We start from the raw sequence: 13,182 nt of genomic DNA, 5'->3' as shown, positions 1-13,182 counted from the left end.
GAGTGCATGTGCTGTCATGATGTGTGAATGTACAACTCGATGTGTATCTCCATCATCATGATAAGAGGTGTGCAAGGATTATATGAAACCACCTTTCCAACTGAACTTCTGTCTGTCCGCCTCTCTTTTTAACATGGGAAGATATGGAGTAGCTTGTTTTGCACACCCTCCTCCAAGCAAATATTTAGCAATAAATTTACAAAACACAATGGAAGGCATTGCACTGTATCTCGCTGCATGAGCAGACAAAACAGGGAGTGGGTTCTGTCAGGATAAATGTCTGCTCTTAAATGTCTCCTCTTAAATGCAAATTATAACTGCATTTATGTCCTGTGTGCATAGATGAAGGCATTTTAGACGCCTCTGATTCAATAGGTTTTGAAATATTTCCTTTTTAAGCCACCCTCTGGGTTCTCAAACAGTGCATTGATATTCCTCAGACACCAGAGAATCAATGTTTTTCTTAGCTGGCTTTCACCTTCATTCCACATTGGTGGACAAAGCGAATGGAAACCGATCCCAATCAGCCTGCGGGCAAGGGCTATAGCTTGGTGGTAAGCACAATCCCTGGCATCTCCAGATAGGACTGTCATTAAGCACTGACAAAGACTCCCTAATCCATAATCCACTCGTTGTGGCATAAACAGCTATTGCCCATACTCCTGGGTGCTCACTTTCAATTTCCAGACCTTGGGCTCTTTCTGGTCAGCTCAGTGTAGTTCTTTCTCAAGACCACCACTGAACAATTTCTAAATGTTTACTGTTTGACAAATGGAAACTGTGCTGGGCTTTCTGCTATGTTCAGACCTGAAATAGTCCTATGCCTCCATCTGCTCAAGTTCCAGATTGGTGCTGTGACATGGCCCAGTGATGCAGTGGCAATGTAGCAAAGAAACGAAGGTGAGCACTAGTGGATGTGCTGGTTGCGCAGACTTGAAAGATTGTGACTCATTATACTTGCACAATCTGTGGCCGTCTGGCCCGTCCAAACTGTCAGAGAAGTAGGGGTGAACAGTGTACACCTGGAGGCAGAACGGCTGTACTGAGATGGACTATTTCTCAACCATTTTGTGCACCCTCGAAACTGACTGCATTGTTCTGGTGATATTTTTGGAACAAGTTGAAATTGTTTGGCAGGAAGGCAATTGTACTGACCACAATAAAATGAATGGGGTGGTGGTAGTACTAGGGCTAAAATTATGTTTCTCTGCAAAGTGGGTGAACTCCTCTCCAAATTGTGGGGCACTATCCGTTACAAATTCATTGGGATACCCCACCTGGCAAATACAGTATTTGAACAATTGATGGTGGTAGATCAATCATGTGTGCTACTTCCAGATATCTGGAATAATAGTCTCTAGCAACCAGGTACATATGCCTATATAATTCACAAATGTCTACACCAGCCACCATTCTGTTTTGCTAGATAATTCTGTTCTCATGTTTGGATTTTGAGAAATTCAAAATGGCTCCCTTAATTAAAAAGGTCCCTCATTTGTCTATCACTGGTAGCACCTAGCTGAGTATCTATAGAGAAACATATTAACAGAACTCAGCTATACAGCTGCAAATAAAATGTTTTAAGTGTGTTTTAAGTGCAGTATACAATGTGACACTAGATGGTGATGGTGAGCCTTATGGAAAATTCAATGTATTTTGTTTAATGCTTAAAAAAAAAACATTTTGAGAACAGTTTTTATATGTGTGTAGATTCCACCATAGATAGGCTAAATCCTTCCCTAGCAGCTCATCCTATTTATGAGGTGTAGCGCTAAATATTACCCATCCAAAGAAAAGATAGGGAGTAAACCAGGATTGTTACAATTTTAAAGTCACAGTTTTGCCATTTCTTGCAAGTCTACTTTTAATCCCAAACCAGTAGGGAAAACATTTTTTAATGTCTCAAAGTCTTTACATATGGGAACATCTTGCATAAAAGCAAAACCTAGATATGGTTTTTTTCTAAGATCTAAAAGATGTACCATACTTTTCTTTCCTTTATTCAGAGAATAACTTAGAGATTTAGAGATTAATGTTTAGAAGTTTTAGAGATACGGAGATTAATTTTAGAGATTAAAGCCCTAAACGGCCTCAGCCCTGTATAGGAGCATCTCCACCCCCATTGTTCCCCCACATCATATGCCAAGGAAATAAACAACTATCTGACTTTTAGAAGACATCGGAAGGCAGCCCTGTTTAGGGAAGCTTTTTAAAAAATGTTTAATGCTTTACTATGTTTTTATATATGTTGGAAGCTGCCCAGAGTGGCTGGGGCAACCCAGTCAGATGGGCGGGGTAATAATAATAATAATAATAATAATAATAATAATAATAATAATAATAATTCCTGTGCATATCTATTCAGAAGTTTGTCCGATGAATTCACTAGAACTTATTCCCAAGTAAGCATGCTAAATGATTGAGAGAAACAATTTAATGACACTGTTTTTTCCTCAAATTACTTGATCAGTTTCATAGCTGTTATTGTTGAATCACTGTTTCTTTGCAGTCCAAGAGGCAACTGTCAGGGCTTGAGCAAGTGAGCCATGCATGTTCCAGGGAAAGGATTCTTATTAATTCACTACGCTACAACTGGGCCTGCCTCCATAATCCTCTGCATCTAACCCACAATGCCTCGTGTGTGATGTGTGTGAAACGCATCCCGCTGCATTTTCCTGTTCACTCACCTCACATAAGCTCATAAGAAATGCAGTGTGTGCTCGCAGCAAGCTCCATCAATTGTAGCGGGAGCTGATTTTTGGTTCAGACTTCATGGAAGCAGCATATTGTGGGATAATAGTATCGTGAGAATGTACCCTAAGAAGTATGCTTAATGCTATTTAAATAGATGTGTAATGTTCAACATGAATAGGCAGGTTAATTGTATTTGAGTATTTAAGCCACAAAATAAATTCTCTCCCCCCTCCCCCCAACTATTCTACTATGCAGAATATGTGGTGAAATTTCTACCATATGAGATAATTCAGCCTCGGCTGTATTTATAATTCCAAGTACTTTGGCAGCTTTTCAGCAAAATGTAACCATCAGAGACCCTGTTAGCGCTGTGTAGGTTTATTGTTTCCTGTGTAGTCTACGGCAATCAAACAATTCCACAAATGTTCTTGAAAGGATACAGCTCGAATGTTACTTCATTAAACATCTCCTTGGCACACATTCCATTTCCCACTTTGAATTGCTGCATTTAGTTTGGAAATGACCTTTCAGAGCAGGGAGGTTTGGTTAACTCTTTGATCTACTTGCAGTGTGACAAAAATAACAGAAAGCACCCACAGCAAGTGCTTTGTAGACTGGCTCACACCCAAGAATGGCACAAAGGGAAATGAGTGCAGTCATTAAACAGATTAGATACTGTTTGATGCTTCTGAAATTCCCTTCATCCTCTTACTAAACTGAAAATCAATATTATATATACACCATCCAAGAGATGTTCGGTGGGGTTTTTTTGCTGATTTTTGTGCTATACTTTGCTTTGGCAGCCAGGTCTTATACTGAGGCATCCTATGGCTTTTGCAAATTGTCATACCCATACAAAACATCTTACATTAAGAAAAGGCATAAACAGTCTTATCAATCTAGGTGCTTGAAAGGCTTTCAACAGCCTGATGCTATATGTCTATTGAGAAGTAAGTCCTTTTGACTTTAATGGGGTTTCTCCTAGGTAAATGGGGTTAGGATTACAGCCTAAAATACTTGAAGAGGAATGGGCAGATGTAGTCTTGAGCTCATGACAAGGCCACAGCCCATTCTGGCCTCCAGTGAATGTTAACTACAGTGGTACCTCGGGTTAAGTACTTAATTCGTTTCGGAGGTCCGTACTTAACCTGAAACTGTTCTTAACCTGAAGCACCACTTTAGCTAATGGGGCCTCCTACTGCCACTGCGCTGCCGGAGCCCAATTTCTGTTCTTATCCTGAAGCAAAGTTCTTAACCTGAAGCACTATTTCTGGGTTAGCGGAGTCTGTAACCTGAAGCGTATGTAACCTGAAGCGTATGTAACCCAAGGTACCACTGTATTCCCATGTTGTAGTGGTGAAAATACTATGTATCCAAATTGGGGCATGCTATGGATGAAGTGAGAGCTGGACCATCAAGAAGGCTGATCGCCGAAGAATTGACGCTTTTGAATTATGGTGCTGGAGGAGACTCTTGAGAGTCCCATGGACTGCAAGAAGATCAAACGCATCCATTCTTAAGGAAATCAGCCCTGAGTGCTCACTGGAAGGACAGATCGTGAAGCTGAGGCTCCAATACTTTGGCCACCTCATGAGAAGAGAAGACTCACTGGAAAAGACCCTGATGTTGGGAAAGATGGAGGGCACAAGGAGAAGAGGACGACAGAGGACGAGATGGTTAGACAGTGTTCTCGAAGCTACAAACATGAATCTGACCAAACTGCGGGTGGCAGTGGAAGACAGAAGTGCCTGGCGTGCTCTGGTCCATGGGGTCACGAAGAGTCAGACACGACTGAACGACTAAACAACAACAACATGGATGACAAATTTGATGCATCACACTTCCCATTAACTGAATCCATGTACATAGTACAGGATTAAACCCTGTGGAGGCCCCTAGCATGTTGAAATCTTGGTGGGGTGGGGCAGGGCGGGGAGCTCGCAAAACATCACCTAATACGTTTTCGATTCTATCAACCAATAATTTTAATAAACCTCGGAACCTCAGCTGTTTTCTGACTACAACTCCCATCATCTCTAGCTAGCAAGACCCAGGGGTCAGCGATGATGGGATTTGTAGTCTGAAAACAGCTGGAGACTCAAGGTTGGAAAACCCTGGTTTAGAAGACCTGAATGCCAGCAGCTGGCTTTGTGCTCCTATAGTCAGACCATAGGCCATCCCTTGATTGCCTATGGATTAATGTTATTATATTTCTATCCTATCTTTCCTCTACCATATAGCTCAATGAACTGAAAATAGGATCCCCAGCATGTAGCACCCTCAGTTCAGCTGCCAGGGCACTCGCACCCTTGGAGGAACTCCAGCTGTGCTGACACAACCCACAAGGGATCATTTTAGGGCCTGACTGAGTAGATGGCAACTACCTGTGTTCCTAATTAGCAATCCCAATGGTCCAGTTTTCTTTAATCAAATATGCACTCACTACGTTCATGTGTTTTGTAATCGAAGTTTCTTTAATATAACTCTACATCTTCACTGGAATCTGTACAGTTATCGTTACAGTATGAAGTTTGTTTCAAAAAGAAAATAAAAGAATGGGCAACCACAGACAAATAACCTAATAAACTAATTATATTTGAAATTTGATTTATTTAATTAAAAAACCCCCAGCTTTTCTCTAATTTTTCAAATGTAGCCTTACATTTTAACAAAAAGATTATAGCACATAAAAATAAGGCAAGGAGATATTATATAATGACTCCTAGGAATAATAACAAAGCATAACAAAAATATGAAGATCACTACAAGCAGAAGGCAGAAAGAATATTTGGGATGAAGTGCATTGCAATGGCATTTTCTAAAAAAAGTTCTCAAATTAATAAAGCACCGCACAACAATATTCATTATCATGATCTTTCACTCCCTTATATGATACAAGGTTATAACCCACATTGGTCTTACTCAGAATAGAGCCCACTGCAATTAATAGACTAATTGCAGCCTATTTATTTCAATGGGCTTACTCTGAGTGAAACTTAGTTGACCACAACCCGTATTTGGTGAGCTGTTTCTCTCCCAAGCATGGCATACTATGGATGGTTGTAACTGATGTCTTCCTTTCTTCATTTTGTGATCTTCTTATATTGTCTTGTGTGTGAATCTGTTTTTGCTGACTGTATTTTTCACTCCATTTCAGAATAAAATTTAGTCCATTATTTTATTTTACTTTTTTAAAAAATGCTGCATAACAAAATATGAAAAGTAGCTTTCCAGTTGGTTGACAATTTCCACGTGTTCCAGGCAGTTTTCTTTTTTAAAAAAGCAGGGATGCCAATATTGCAAATGACTCCTCTTGCTAAAATTTAATTTAATGTAAACATTGCTAATGAAACAAATTCCATCTCCTCGAAACATATTTGTTCATTCCCTCTAAGTTATTGCTTTGAGCAGTGGGATTGGCTGCAATGGGCGCAGAATAAGGCACATTTCTCAATCGCGCTCTCATCTATGGATGCTCGTGCAATGGGCAAGCACTCCCCCCATGCCTCCCCAAGTGTTTTGTTTGAATATGAAAATATGGTGAGATATCAGGCATCAGCATAGGGGACGGCTGGGAGGCTGCATAATGAGGACAATTGTGCTTGCCTTCAGATGCTTATGTCGTTCGCAAACATGGATGCAGCACGTTGACATAGGAGTCAAGCCTGGTTCTTATGTGATGCTGTCTTTATAAGATGATTTCCACTCCTTTATTTTGAGCAGAGGGAGGGCTTTCTTTGAACATGATTATAGCTAGTGTTTCAAGTTCAAAAAGGAGCCCAATCTAAACAGGGCAGAAAAGATGCACAATATGTTTGTTGCAACCCACACCAAAACAGTTCTATTTGTAGTTTGAGCATGTGTGCGTGTGTGAAGGCATGCAGACCAAATCCCCTACAAATAGTATCTGGAAATACTGATTGAAATGAAAACAATTAAGCCAAGACCCCCAGCAGCAGGCCGGGTAGGATGGGGATTCCTGCGTGGGGGCACCTGGTTCGCACCCCCTCAAAATTGTGCTCCCGGGTCTACGGTCCCCTGTCCCCCATTCTATGCACCTGGAAGCTGGAGCCTTTTGTATCTGTTTAGAGTTGTATCAGTTTAAATTTGGATAGTAGTAAGCTAGATGGACCAATGGGACAGCTTCCTGATCAGTTCTTGTTTAATAATAATAATAATAATAATAATAATAATAATAATAATAATATATACCCCACCCAACTGGCTGGGCAGCTCCCAAGAGAATATTATTATTAATAATAAAGCAGCAATAAAACATCAAACATTAAAAACTTCCCTAAACAGGGCTGCCTTCAGATGTCTTCTAAAAGTTAGGTAATTGTTTATTTCCTTGACATCTGATGGGAGGGTGTTCTACAGGGCGGGCACCACTACTGAGAAGGCCCTCTGCCTGGTTCCCTGTAACCTCTCAGGGAGGGAACCGCCAGAAGGCCCTCGGAGCTGAACCTCAGTATCTGGGCTGAACGATGGGAATGGAGATACTTCTTCAGGTATACTGTGCTGAGGCCATTGAGGGCTTTAAAGGTCAGCACCAACACTTTGAATAAGGGCTGTGAAATAGTCCCAGGGAGATGGTTGGACCCATATACTTTGAAAGCACCAACTATCTTTTTTTTTGAGGGGGAGGAGGCTTATGGGAGACTAGATGCAATATTCTCTCCCCTTCTTAAGTAGGCCACTGATGCTGGTGCCTGATCTCACCCTGGGCCATCTGCTTGTCAGGAAGGTGAAGACAGATATTTTCACACAGTACTGCACATACAAGTTCCTGGATTAAAGCATATTTTGTTTTGACTGCCATCCAGATTTATTTGTTTGCTTTCCCAATGAATATCTAAATCCACACAAACACTGGTTTGCTTGTTGTTTTTTTCCAGTATACTTGAACCAAAATCTAGCCCCAGCAGCAGAAAATGTTGTTCCATTCAGTAGAGTCAAACTTCTGCAGACCTGAAGAAGCTCCATCTGTTAAAAAAAAAAAGTAGTTAGAACTTAACCTTTTGTTTAAGACAAATGTCCATGAAACATACAATTCTTTTTCACATAGGTCTAAGATATGATCCATGCACAAGGTGTTATCTTTGGTTCTGCTTACCTACTTTATATATTGAAGAAAACAAAACAAAACAAATCCAATATCTGTTCTATTTATTTTTTTCAGGTAGGTGTGAAGAACTCCACTGATCTTTCTGATTAAGCTAGGTACTACATTGAATAGCAAGTAAACTATCAACTCAACACTGGTATCAAAGATGGCAACCTTTTGAATACTGAGCAAACTAAGACAAAATCTGTGCAAGTTTATTCGTTGTTTGGAAATTTAGTCGAATACAAATATGCCACCACATTTGAAGTGGTTTGTGTGCACAATGTGGCCAACACTCATGAAGGTCAGAGGTGTTATTCAGTTATTTTATGGATAGTGATGCATAAATGAAATAAATAAAAGTAGTCAACCTGTCCTTTTATCTAGCAGTGTATCTTTAAATTTACATTTTATTTTATTTTTCAACCTTGTCAGTCAATAAAATTAGTTTAACCAACTTATCATGTCCATATTATTTCATTCTCATTTAATTTGTCAGCGTTTCCCTTTCCCCTTTGCTTCACAACCATTATAATTTCAATTCCTCCCTAAATGTTTATTCCCGTAAAAGTTTTGGATTTTCATGAGCCCTTTACATGTCCAACCAGGATTCAGATTTGGATTCATATTTTTAAATCACAATACCATACAGAGAGAGGCTCAAATAAGCAGGGAGGCCAAAACTGGGGGTAGAGAGAACAAGGAGAGGACAAAGTCGAAGAGAGGAGGAATGAGAGAGGCAGAAAGACAGAGAGAGAAGAAAACAGAAAAAGACAAGGGAAAAAACACACACCATCAGACAATCCTTCTAATTAAGCATTGGAAAATGAATAAGAAAATAAAGAACCAGTTATTGTAATATTGTATTGATCTTCTTGTGCTGTTTGCCAGGATAAACGCTCATGTTAATGCAGTGAGTGAAAGGGGTAGTCTGAGGTGAGGAGGAGGAGAATAATAATAATAATAATAATAATAATAATGATAAATTCTCACCCCATAGCAAAGCCAAGTAAACAATATTGTGTTAGGAAGAATAAGATACTCTGTGTGTGTGTGTGTGTGTGTGTGCATGTGCATAAAAACATGCCCATATTATATTACATATGCATATGATTTGCTGCAATCTGTAGTATGTGCCAACTCTTCTTCTTTTGGACCTCTTGTGTTGACTAGACTGCTGTTAGATCTGGTGCAAGGTTGAGCAGAAACCTCTGCACCCGCCATCATAGAAAATCAAGCTGACAATTGGTAATGTGATTTCTGGCTCTTGGGAGAGATGTTTGTGGATGAGAAGTGCGCCAGTTCATGCAACACAATGCTTGTGACACCCCATCCCCCTACATAAGGCTATGGGGTGCAAGCCTTCACACCATCATTAACATGATCATCTGAACCTGAAATAACCTGGTGCCAGACAGTCTGTGCCCCACCACAAATAAATTCTATGTGGTTAACCTAGTTTTGAAGCTGTTCCTCATGCAAAACCAAATAATGTGTGAACCAAAACATAGCTTTCCTTTGAAATTTACACTTTCTGTGTTACAGGTCTCCATTCTGTGTTACTGGGAAAGTTTGCATAAAAATGCGCAAATTCATGAAAATAACATATACAAATGCATTATGACTAGCTGAAAAGTGTATATTAAGAGAAATGTGCACAGAAATGCTGGTGATTTTTTCCTGAGGACTTAAAAAAAACATCGCAAACTGATGTGGAAATGTGGTGAAGTTAACTTAATATTTCAAAAAAGGAGACAAAATGAAATTGATGGATCTGTCCATCCCTATCTTGTGGTGTGTCTCAGGGAGCTAAATGTATTGAGCTGGCTATGTGTGTATGTGTGTTAGAAAGTTCACTCTGTTTTATGTTGGGGGAGATAACTCTAGTAAAATATGTGTTATAATTGAGAATGAATCTTCAATGATGTTTCAGTCTTAAAGAGATGTGTTGTTTTTTAAAAAAATCACCATAAAATTGTAATTCCTAAACTGGGCTCCTCTAGGTTTCAGTTACCCTTCAAATAATTATATATATATATAGAGAGAGAGAGAGTTTGGAAGGAAACCTGTATTGTCTCTCCACTTATTATTATCCATCTTTGGACAACATATGTATGGGTGGACAACACGTATGTATTTCAACACTCATGTACTTGCTGCATCTAGAGGCTGTGGCCAGTTTTCACTGCAGAGTTGTGACATATATGATAGATTAGGTAAAGGTAAAGGTACCCCTGCCCGTACGGGCCAGTCTTGACAGACTCTAGGGTTGTGCGCTCATCTTACTCTATAGGCCGGGAGCCAACGCTGTCCGCAGACACTTCTGGGTCACGTGGCCAGCGTGACAAGCTGCATCTGGCGAGCCAGCGCAGCACACGGAACGCCGTTTACCTTCCCGCTGGTAAGCGGTCCCTATTTATCTACTTGCACCCGAAGGTGCTTTCAAACTGCTAGGTTGGCAGGCGCTGGGACCGAACGACGGGAGCGCACCCAGCCGCGGGGATTCGAACCGCCGACCATGCGATCGGCAAGTCCAAGTAAAACCTCAGCGCCACCCGCATCCCTATATGATAGATTAGATGACATGAAAACAAACGTGCATCTATCTAAAGATGTTGGAGAAGCAATGCATTAAATACGAGTGTCTTTTAGTTGACTGGATTACCTCATCTTTTTTCCTTTTTTTAAAATTCCCAACCAATATGAAGCATTATGCAACATACAAAAATTATATTGTAATTTAAGCCCCCAATGTAAGTTGAAAATAAGGAGAAAAGTGTGAAGCTTCTACTTAGCCAAGCATACCACAAAGCACAAGAGATCCCTGGATCATGGTTTGATAGCCATTATAATTAAGATAAGCCATCCGTTAAATAAAATATAATGTGGAGGTTTTTTTGAGCTGGTAGTTCTGATTGAAAGTTTAGAAAGTGACAGAGCGGCAACATCAATAAACAAATGTTCTTCAGTAGAAATAATGAAAAGTTTCCAAACTGCTCCAGTTTCTGAATTTCTAAAGAGTGCTTTTTTTTTTTTGTCATCTCTGCTGTTGCTGCAGCCAGGCCTGCTCCAGGGACCCTAGGTAGAGTATATTGTGGTATTTATAATACAGAGCAATTTAAATAAATAAAAGAATGCAGGGCTGGCCCAATACATTCTACCACCTAGGGCAAAAAATTAAAAAAATTAAAAAAGGTGGCACTTCTCCCCATTTCATGTACAAATGCCAACTGGACGAATAGCTGAATCTTATTTCAACACTGTAAATAGGGCAGTGTACCTGAGATCAGTGACTAGCTTAGGGCAGGGCACATATGCCCCACACAACTCTGCCCTCTAACACCGCCCACTGTTCCTGTCTGAGGCAGCTGCCTCCCTCTGTCTAATGGTAGGGCTGGTCCTGAAAGCAAGGAGACTTAAATGCATACAACAATCCATATAATGTTTATAAGCAGGAGAGTACCATGGGGAATATTAATTTCTGTTCTAATGATAATATGACACAAAGATGTATTAAAGTCGAAGAGCATGTTATCTATTCATTTGCTCATTCACACACTATCCATATCAAAACAATAAATTAAGTGAGATGTTTCCTGTTCTGGAATGTTTTGTTATGTGTTATAGTTAAGTTACTTCTCACTTTTAAAAAACTTTTCTTTTTTTTGCCAGTTGATGTGTTTCATCTGCTGTTCTGCATCTTTGCATTATTTCACTAACTGCTCTCTTACTGCTATTCTGTTAAGTGCTGATTGTGAGTTGCCACAGAAAAGCATGGCGCAAATATTTCAATAAATACATAATGCAAAGTGCCAGAAGTGGAGCTCCATTGTTTAAAATGCTTAAAAATTTCTCCCTTCAGACAGAGCTATATGCCATCTCCTCAGATGTGTGTTTCTGCAAGCTGACTTAAGAACCAACTTTGGAGCTGACTTTGTGAATGTGGAAGCAGATTTACTGCTAGCTTTGCAAGAAAAGTGAGGCATCTGAAATGAGGGGCTGGAGTAAGGCTACCTTCTTAAGCTGAGAATGAGAGCAGAGGTATAACTTTTTACTGTCTGAATATGTACATGTGATGTAATGTAATGAGAAGATGTCCCAAGTTTCTGCTTTAACTTTTAACCTTAGGAACAAAACTGTGGTAAACTAATGACTAAAGAATCCAGAATGATGTGACACAGAGGAAAAACACCCCTGCCTTTTGTGACCTCACTGTGCTTGCTTTCGGTGCCTACAAGCAGGGGAACAGTGGCTGTATGGGAGTCTAATTCCCCCTCAATGACCCATACAGATACTAGTGGGGAGGTAGCAGCTCCAATACTGCATAAAACTGAGAGTAATCACACACACAAGTACACACACACACTATCTTGATGCTGTGTTTTTCTCTTTCTCCTTTCTCAAAATATTTGGTACAGTAATTTCTCATTTTAATGACTTGAAATAAGACTAAGCCGTCTCGTACATTCTCTGTACCTATTTAGCTCTGACTTTAATTAACAATTTTACAATTGAGTTGCTGTGAAGAATGAACACTTTTTTAAAAAACAAACAAACCCCCAAATCTGGAAATGGAAGGTTATACATTAATGGTGGCTAGAGAAACAGAATCATAGGAGTTCAGTCTCTGATGTCAAAGGAGTCTAAGTGTACCCTACATTTATGTGGGAAAGAACTCCAACAAATTTGCCCCAGACCATCCACTGTAACTTAAATATCTGGTTCTGACATAACAATACTGAAGTCTAACTATCATTAAGACTTCAGGAGCAAGTCACAGAACACGGGTTTCCAAATCTGGTTACAGTAGGGACCCTGGTTAGTATAAAGCAGTGGTGGCCAAACTTGGCCCTCCAGCTGTTTTTGGACTACAACTCCCATCATCCCTAGCTAACAGGACCAGTGGTCAGGGATGATGGGAATTGTAGTCCCAAAACAGCTAGAGGGCCAAATTTGGCCACCAGTGGTATAAAGCATGGTTGCAGACATATAAGCCATAGCTGTTTCTGGAAGGGCAAGAGAATATGGCACCTTATTGACCATTCTCAATTTTCAGCGCTAGCTATTGGAAGCATCCTGTCTACAGTGAATTGGACTGAGGTATTAGCTTCAAGACATATCACCAAAAAATTATAATCTACCGGTGTGGAAATAAGAGTTGTTTACAGCAGAGGTAGTGTCAGCAGGACGCTGATGAGTATGCACCGGGGGAAGTGGGGTTGGAGTCTGAAGTGGGGCAGTGGTTTGTGGGGATCTGCAGCAGTCAGAAGTCAAGAATCAGAGGCAGGGGAAGCTTCAGAGCTGGAGGGTGGAGCACAGGATGAATCAGAAGAAGCAGGTCAGGTATTTCATTTAAACGCATTTTGCCACATATACCTTCA

The 13,182-nt window shown here is 40.2% G+C and overlaps 1 long non-coding RNA gene across 1 annotated transcript in view; it reads right to left on the bottom strand.

Annotated features, from left to right (window-relative positions):
• Positions 1–7,515: 7,515 nt before the first annotated feature.
• Positions 7,516–13,182, bottom strand: part of LOC310660074 — a 122,494-nt gene continuing 116,827 nt past the window's right edge. Inside the window, exon 4 of the long non-coding RNA XR_014503122.1 lies at positions 7,516–7,680. This is a non-coding gene — a long non-coding RNA (uncharacterized lncRNA). The remainder of the gene's footprint in view (positions 7,681–13,182) is intronic.

Source organism: Podarcis tiliguerta (genome assembly GCF_965153285.1).
Source record: "Podarcis tiliguerta genome assembly, chromosome: 11".
In the NCBI taxonomy this organism is placed as follows: Eukaryota; Metazoa; Chordata; class Lepidosauria; order Squamata; family Lacertidae; genus Podarcis; species Podarcis tiliguerta.
This window is presented reverse-complemented; position numbering and strand designations above follow the sequence as displayed.